This window comes from Melospiza melodia, chromosome 3 (genome assembly GCF_035770615.1).
Source record: "Melospiza melodia melodia isolate bMelMel2 chromosome 3, bMelMel2.pri, whole genome shotgun sequence".
Taxonomy (NCBI): Eukaryota; Metazoa; Chordata; class Aves; order Passeriformes; family Passerellidae; genus Melospiza; species Melospiza melodia.
The window spans coordinates 42,220,933-42,230,572 of record NC_086196.1 but is presented as its reverse complement, the minus strand read 5'-3'; positions in this window follow the sequence as shown (position 1 = coordinate 42,230,572).

Here is a 9,640-nt window from a genome sequence, read left to right as displayed (position 1 = left end):
CCAAATTAAAATTTCTGAATTTCTATAAAAATGAAATATTCGGAAGCTAGAAATGGTAGTAGATGTTGATTATTCATCAGACAAAGTTTATAAATCTCTCTCATAGTGTGAGAGATCTTTTTAGGACAACACAAAACCTTTCAAAAAGGTGCTGATGAAGTTCTGCTGGTTCATGCTAGCTCTTTAGTCCCTACAGGAGCCAGGACAGGTGGTAGCTTTCCTCTGGAGGAAGTTAATTCCAAATAGGCTCTCCAGGGACATTCCAAGGAGAGCCTGTTTTAGGCAGGCAGCATTCATAGAACCACAGAATCATTAAGGTTGGAAAAGACCTCTTAAATCATGAAGTATCACCCGTAACTTGGTGTTGCCATGTTCACCATTAAACTGTGCCCCAAGGTGTAATATCCACACATATTTTGAATGCTTCCAGAGCCTGTGATTTCACCATTTCCCTGGGCAGCCTGTTCCAATGTGTGACTATCCTTTCAATGAAGAAATTTTTCATAATGTCCAAACTCAACCTCCCCTGGCACACCTTGAGGCCTGTCACTTGTCACCAGGGGGAAGAAGCTGATCCCCACCTGGCTACACCCTCATTTCAGGCAGTTGTAAAGAGTTATAAGGTAACCCTTGACACTCCTTTTCTCCAGGCTAGACCACCCCAGCCCCCTCAGCTGCTCCTCACAGAACTTGTGCTCCAGACCCTTCCCCAGCTCTATTGCCCTTCTCTTAGACTTGCTCCAGCACCTCACTGTCTGCTCTGAAGGGCCCAGAACTGGACACAGGATTTAAGCCATGGCCTCACCAGGGCTGATTACAGGGGCTGGTACGGGTATGTCATGTAGTTCTGTCCACTGTGAATCCAGCAAAATAATGAACTGAAATTTAGAGGTTTTAATGAGGGTCTAAGGGCTTTTCTGGAGGACACCGTTTCCATTTGTTGTGAGCTGTATAGCAAGGGAAGCTTTGCCTGTGTAAGCCCTGCTGAAAGCTTGACAGAAACTCTACAAGCACAAAGGGTGTGACCCTGAATTCCTCTCCCAAGGTGCTCTGCCAGTGGGAGGGCTTGCTGCACTGGACTCTGGCCATCACCGTCAGTTTGTGGGTGTCATCATTAATTGCTAACCTTAATAAAACTGGAAATACATTTGCACTTTACTTTTCTTAGAAACCCAGATACAAGAGGCACTGGCTTTCATAAAGTGCTTTGGCAATATGCATTCCATAGTTTATCCCATCAGATTGGACTACAGCTGTGTGGGACATGCTGTACTTCCTCAAGGGCACTCTTTTACACAAGCCAACAATATCAAAACCTCGTGAGCAGCATGAGCCAGGGCTGCACATGCTTTCAGACTGCACAACCATTTAATCAGCAAGTGCTGCAGTACCTCTGATTAAAATTAGTACATATAAAGCATTTTCTGATGTTTTTTATGCATCATGGGGTCCCCTTATGAAATGCAGGCTGCCTCCCAGGGGCACACATCACAGGGAGGAGTGGGTATCAGCAGTAGGTCTGACCTAATCAATACCCAAAGCAGCATAGCTGTAATGACATAAGCTGCCCTAACAGGTTAATTTATTTTGCTTCTGCCAAGTTTTATGTTTGTGCTCTGAAGTTTTGAGGCAATAGAGTTCATCAGTGAAACATTCTCAAGTGTTGAGTAAAAGAAGAAAGATTACATTTCTTCAACCATATTGAAAGAAACAGCTAGACATTTTTCTTTTTTTTTTCAAATGGAGAAACGAAGGTCAAACATGAAGCAACGAGGAAAGGAAAATAAATTTGAATACGATCATTAAGGTTGTAAATTCTGGCTAAATTTATAAGCAACTTGATCTGTTTCATTCTGACAACTATTTGGTTCTTTATAAGTGTTAGTCCACATATTAAAAAAAGAAAATCCTCCATGCACTTAATAGCGACACTGTGCTTAAGGCAACAAAGTAACTCCATGCAATTGCCACAGATCTGTTTAACAGCAGGAGTAACTGCTGTGTAATTTCGCATACAAGATCTTGGTTTACCTAATTGTTATCAGATGCTTCTGTCTGGTTAGAACACCTCTCCTGTTTAGGCAGCAGTCCTGTAATCTGAGCAGCCTGAGGAAAATCAAGATTACTGGTTAATCTGCTAATCTTCCCCCTTGAAGGCATCTTCTAGACAAATTCAGGAAGCACAGGTATTTCCAGACAAAGATGGTAAATATTAAACAAACATTGAGATTATTGCAAGGAATTTAATCTTTGTGATAGACAAATGTAAGAGGTGTTTCAGGCTTGCAACTCTTGAGCACTCTCGATGGAACGGTTCCTGACCACAGAATGAGAGGTAACCCTTTGGGTTCCTAACTTTTTCACATTTACAAGTACTCTAGTCTCACTGTCTCAGTCCTCTACTTTTGTTTGGTTATTATAACATTAAAAGAAAGTAGACTTGGCACTAGAGTGACATTAATAAATTGTTTCTTTAAAAAAAATAGAGATTTTTAATTCAGACTTCACAGCTGTTCAAACAATGTACAATGACTTGTTAATCAAAAACCTATTAAGTTCCTTTTTATATGGAAAGATGATAAAATGCCCTTGCAGCAGAGAAAGAAAGTGGCAGGCTACAGATTAACTTGCTGGGGATGCATAACACATTGCAAGTTATACAAGCAGTAAGTGTGACAATGCTGAGCTTTTATATGACATGTTCCAAGAAAAATATAGCTCACAAAGAAAGAGATGAAACATATAATTGAGTTGATATAGTACACTGAATAAATTTACCAAATTTGTCATATTCAGTAGAATAAAGAAAATGTAATATAATGGGACCCAACCATACTGAACTGGGTAAAAGTCTTCATGAAACTGATATGGAATTCACTGCACCAATTCCAACTAATGAGTCAATAAGCAAAGCAATTGAATAACACTTGTAACAAGCATGTGAAAGATACTGAATCAAAAGGAACTGAGGAACTGAGGAACTGTGCAGTAAAAGACTTTGCTTTGCAAACTCTATAGGTGTGCTGGTTTTGAGCTGTGTATCTGTTTCATGAACTGTTCAGTGCGCCAGTACCCATTACCAGTATACCTTACCCTGTTCAGTATAGCTGGTACCCAGTATATTGCATTTTCTTTATTCATGTAACTCAGCTGTGGCAATAAAATATGTGTCTTTTGATATGTTCTAAATTAGGGTTCTTACAATATCAGATGGTGAGGAGCATTTGAGCCCCATGTAGTTTTGCTCGAGAAGGATCTGAAGAGATGTGGATGCAGTGCTCATAGAACTTAGGAGTAATTCAGTAATTCACTTTATTTGTATTTTTACTTCTTGTAGGCCACTTGTCATTTCAACATTTTAATAAAAATATCTGAAAGAAAAGTTGTTGGTCACTGTTGGTATTCATGGTTTTCATTCCTTTGAAGACGGTCAAAAGGTATGCCTGTGTTAGACAAGCCATTTTTCCCCCATTCATTTTAGTTCTAATGTTACAATACTAATTTGTCGATGTAGATCTTCTAAACAGTGTTGAAAAAACCTTAGGACCATCCAGTTTTTGGCAGAAAGGCAGAGTCCTGGAGCACAGAACTTGTATCTCCACCTTCAGCACCTCTACCACCACCAGAACAGACTGTATCTCCACCTTCAGCATTGACTCTGGTGAACATGGGGAGAAGTTCTCTTTAATTGTTCTGTGTCTTTGTTCTCCTACCTTTAACATGGAAAAATCAAGCTACCAACAGTTTTCTTAATATCTGAAATACATGGATGAAAATTCTGGCTAGAGACATGTTCAATTCTAATAAAACTGTACAATTCCAATGTGTTGGGGAGATCGGCTTTTTTAGACATTCTTTAAAAATCTAAGTAGTTTTCCAGAGGGAGGCTGTGTGACTTCTGTGGAAACTGACTATTCAAACTAATTTTATTTTTTCTTTTCTTTTTGATAATTTCTGCACTTTCATTCTTTGTTGACATAGTTCATTGTGTTTGGTGTGAAGACAACTTCATTGTCAGCACTGTACAGTGTTCTAATGTAAAATCATTGTTGGGAATAATCTAGAGGAAAGACTTTGCTAAATGAATAATCTGCTTTATACCTTGGTGTGCATTTTAGCAAGATTCAGTCATAAATGGTTTCTGAAACTTAAAAAAATCCCAAGGGCAATACACTTCAATGGAGACCCCCAGAAATGGCTCATAATTAATGTAGCCCTTAAATCATTATGGCAAGGGCTGCTATCAAAGCAAGAACACTTTGATATCACTGTTATATGACTGTTACCTGGTTTACTGCAGAAGAAGCTTAGCGTGAGAAGAGTGGCTGAATGAGTGAGAAGTACTTTTGCCCCAGCCACACAATTAAATTTCAGATCACAGCAGAACCAGATCTAGAATTTCTGGCACAGTGTCTTACAGGCTAGAAAGCTGCTATAAGCTTAAGACCTCCTACCATGACCTGATTTTAGACAGCTGTGTTAGTTTAACACTTCATTATATTTTGTTGTGGAATGTGATGAAATAGAGGCAGTGTATTGAATTTTCTCTTTAACAAGAACTTTGTTACACAGATAAATGACTCAAATTTAAGTATTTTCAGATGAAAACAATGTTTTACAGATGAAAAGATGGTTATATATTTAAGCCATTGCCTCTTGATTTTTGTCTACTCTATTTGCATATAATATTTGCACTACAATATTTAAACCTTACAGACTAATCATCTTTGCTAGGATACATATTTGAATAAATATATGAATGTTCATAACAGAAAAAACTCTGTCTTGATAAAAGATTTTTCTTTTCTCTCATGATCAAATTCAGGAAATAATTTCATAGGACAGAGAAATTTAACAAAAGAAAATTTATTTTAAAAAGAAAATTCTCTTTTCCCATGAAGAGCCTGAGGCTGAAGTGTTTGTCAAGTTTAAAACTCAGGGTCTGGAGCAGGTCAGATCTGGAGTAGATTAGGAAGAGTGTCAAAGAATGAAACCAAGCACAATTGCTTCTTGTTTAAAGAGTGGTAGCCCTTTGGCTGAAGCCTCTGTGTAGTTCCTGACAACTTGTATACAAGAAGACATTTTATGAATAAACAAATTACACAACAAAATTACTTATGATTGCTCATAAGTGATTTCTGCTCTGAATGCAAAATGGGTGTGTTGCTTTTCCAAAACATTCATGCTATTATTGTAAGCCTTATTGCTTCCTTATTCATTGCTGCTTGCTTTCTCTCTTCATTGGATTCACATATCTGGAAATGTTCAATGGCCAACAGTGAAGCAGAAGATGAATATGTTAGCAGCCTAAACAACCCAGAATCATTAATTTTGAACTTAGCATTGGGATATGAGCCAACACTGTATATGAAACAATGATTTATCAAGGAAACTAAAACAACAGCTTCTAGAAGTTAAGGGGTTAAAATGGAGGGCCCACAGATACAGCAGTTCTCCATTAAGGAATTATTTTAACTAAATATACAGGTAAATAGCAAACAACAGTAGGATCAGTAGATCAAGGAAAACTTACAGATTTTATCAGGTTAAAATGTCTTATTTACATGAAGATTTTACTGGCTCAAATTCATGCCCCTGGAAAATTCTGGTTGTGTAGGACAAAATGGTGGAAATGCTGAACTTTATATGACCAAAAATTAAGTTTTTTAAAATTAAAAAAAAATATTGTAACCATTTTACTCCATGTAGAAAAAGAGGAATTTTTATACAGCTAGATAATTATTCTACAGTTATCTTCAAGAATAAGGAATGTGCCTTAAAAAGTAATAAAGAAATAAAATGCACATTTATGTACAAATAAAAGCATTACATGGATATAATATTTCATCTTACTACTAATAATGAGGATAACCACTGCCATATGGATAGGCAGTATCTTGTTATAAGAAAGTAGAGGAAAAAAATCAGCATAGGTTAGTTAATTAGTTAATTGGACTGCAAGTCCTGTACTTGTCGTGGCTATGAAGAAAAGCCAAGATGTATCCAGAGAGGTCTCTTCTGGAAAAGATAGCCTGTGGAAGCCTTCATCTAGAAAATTGGGTGCAGTTCTGCTCCCTTATGTTTTGAGGTGCATTAGTTCAAGTGAAATACAGATGTAAAGGAGGCCTGCAGTGGTAGTCAAGGACATGGAGACATTTAGATAAAATAAGAAAAAAAGGCTCGGCCTGTACACCCTAGCAAAGTGAAGACTGAGAAGAAATAACAGGTTTTCTCTATAAATGCATGGGTGGGCCAGAAAGAGAATACCTATTAAACTTGTCATGAAAAGCTTAGGCGGGAGATTAGAATAGGATTTCTAACCAGCAGAGGTAGAAGACTCTAAAAGAGGATCCCAGTAGGAGTGGTGTAGGTAGGCATTGTAACCACTTTTTGATTCCTTTGTGAAAAGGATGGCATGACATGCAACAACAAGAGATTGATATGCTTTTATGCTGTCAGATATGTAAAACCAACTGTATAATTCCACCTAAATTTCAGTTATAAAAATTACTTTTTAGTGAGAAACAAAAATATTACTTGTTTCAGTAATGGAGGAAAATTCCAGAATGCTCATGGTTTTAAGGGAGAAAAAAGTGAGAACTTCACACAACTTTCCAGGTGAATTCTTTCACGGACTATTTGATATTTTCTAGAAAAACATGTTTCTAGATACATCTCAGGATTGTGTATTCAATAGAATTTTCATTAGTTTCATAGAAACTAATGGTTTGGGTCCAAAGGGACCTTAAAGATCATTTAATATCAATGCCCTTGCCATGGGCAGAGTCACCTTCCACTCGTTGACCAAGGCCTCATGCAGCCCAGCCTTGAGCACTTCAAGGGATGGGACATCCACAAGATCTCTGGGCAATTTATTGCAGTGTCTCACCACTATTACAATGAAGAATTCTTTCATAATATTTAACCTAAATTTCTCCTTTTTAAAATTTAAATCTCTCCTCTTTTGATTTAAAACCATTCCCCTGGTCCTATTCCCTTGTAAAAAAATGCCCCCCAGGTCTCTTGCAGGCCCACTTGAGGCACTGAAAGTGCGTCCAGATTTCTTGTCCTTTCTTCACAGCCACAACTAATAAAAAAAATAGTTTCCAATTACCTAACCTAGGTTGCGGTTTCTTCTTCATTTTTTTAAATTACCTGATGCAGCTTGTTGTTTTTTCATGCTTTCCATGAGAAAGACGTTATGATACAATGAACTGTCTAAAGATTATGATTATTATAATATTCCAGAACTTCACTTTATTGGCTCCATTCATATAACTCAAAATAGTTTTATTTAGAATTTTTCTGGAATTGAATATAAAATAACAATAAATTAGTTCAATCCCAATTTTTGTTTGTAGTGTTTGAGAGTGATCATATCCATCCTTGTGCATGGATTTTAGCTAATTGGCAGGCAGTCAGCCTGAGGTAATCTCAGTGAGCTGTAGGAAGAAATTGTATATATGTAGTGACTCCACCTGTTCGTCTTATTCAATGTTTCTGTTTTACATAACTTATGTTTACCAAATACTCTAGCGTTGAGGCCAGGGTGCTGTAAAATTATCACATTCCAGTATTTCTGGGGAAAGCTATTCCCATCTTTGGCTTACAAATGGCTTTGGTCTACTTTGAACACAGACAGGGCTTTTTCCCTTTTGAGATAGATTGTTTGCACATATTATGAACCTTCGAATCTAAATCAATCCAGAACCCATTCTTGGTACAGAATGTCACACCTGACACTTAACCACTGCATTTTGGCAGCATACAGGCCAAAATGAATTGTCACAAATGTCCATGTGAGTTTCCAGATGCAGTTGAAGATATGGATTATTTTGCAAGAATGAGTTGGAACCATTGCAGTTTTATGTCCTCTATCATCCTGCCACAGCTCTGCCCAGTGGAAGCATTTGAGCTGGATCAAGAAAATAGAAAAAAAGAGTAAGTGAAAAAAGAAAGAACAAGTAAAGACAAGTTGTCTTGTTGGTTTGGTTTTTTATTTTTCTTTCAGGAACTTTCAGCTTTGAATTTACTTTTTCTGTCTCTTATTTGTTCCTATAGTATCAACATTTAATTTTCTTGTGTGTTCATGAGAACATTAACCTCTTTACACAGACTGTGAAAAAAACAAAGCATAAGAAAATGACATTTGTAAAAAATAAAAATGTTGTTGGATTTTATTTTTATTGCAGAGTTACTTTGTTGGTATGAGAGCATAGAAGCAACATTTACACCAGGTTAAAGATTGGTATACGTACTCTGCTTTTATATGTCAGATTTTACAACAGAAAAATATGAGGCCACTTGAATTTTAGTAGGTAATGTGTGACTGAATCCCTGGAGAACCAAACTATCACTTCTGTTTTCCAGAATACAAGATTTCAGTCATAACTTATTTTCCCCAAGATCCCCGCCACTGGTACTAAAAACACCTATTTATTACACTCAGGATATGAACAATGTGTATAAAAATCTAATGTCAAGGTTTCTTCTGTTTGTTTTTAATTCCAAAGAAAGGCTCTCATTCTTTCTTGTGTGGGGATTTTGAGGAAGATGACAAATAAATTACAAAGCTTGAGAAAATTGCTTCCAGACAACACTAGAAAAGAACAAAAAGCCACTGAAACCATTTGACTCAGCCTTGGTTTCTTCCAATGTTTAAAAAAAAATATCCATCTGGTCTCAGAAACAGAGGATTAACTTTAGAATGCCCTGAGATTGTGATGAATAAAATACAGGTTAAAAAAAGCTTTGCTTATGTTCATATGGGTGAAAAATATAGACACCTAATTGCTGCCTTCCAATACCTGAAGGGAGACTACAAGAAAGCTGGAGAGGGACTTGTTACTATTTGTCTGTCATGTGGTGACAGGACAAAGGGGAATGTCTCCAAACTGAAAGAGGATAAGTATAGGTCAGATATTAGGCAGAAATCCTTCACTTTGAGGGGGGTGACATTGCCCAGAGAAGCCCTAGGTGCCCCATCCCTGGAAGTGTTCAAGGCCTGGTTGAATGGGGCTTTGAGCAGCCAGGTCATCCCAGATCTTAAGATCTCTTCCAACACAAGCTGTTCTATGGAACTATGATTCTAATCAAATGTTGAGTATTTTGGGTGTTTTTAAAAGTGTTTATGAGCAGTTCTTATAGGAAATAAATATATAGAGGAAACCCAACATTGAGGTGCACTTTTCTGTATGTGGAGAGCTCTGTTAATCTCTCCCACAATTATCTCTTCATATGTTTTGTGTTGGCAGCTCTGCGTTGCAAAACTTACAAATTGCATCAGAGCCCCATTAGGCCACATAAGGAAAGTAACAAAACAACTAATAGGGGAAGGATTGCACATCTCCTCACTGCATTAATGTCTCTTGGCTTCCCCCTGTTATGACCTAAAATTCTAAATGCATGTAGTTAACAGCTTGCCAACAGTGTCTAGCAGATGGCTGTCAGAATATGCCAGAGATGCTTCAGAACTGCACAGCACAATGATAACAGGTAGGTCTGGTTGGGAGAGTAATCTTGGGAAACAATGAGAGTTTCATACTCCATGCATGGGACCTGACATTCAGCTTTTAGGTGAGAGACTTCTTCCCGAGAGGGTGATCATATCAAGAAAGATATTAGTATGTTCAATATTTCA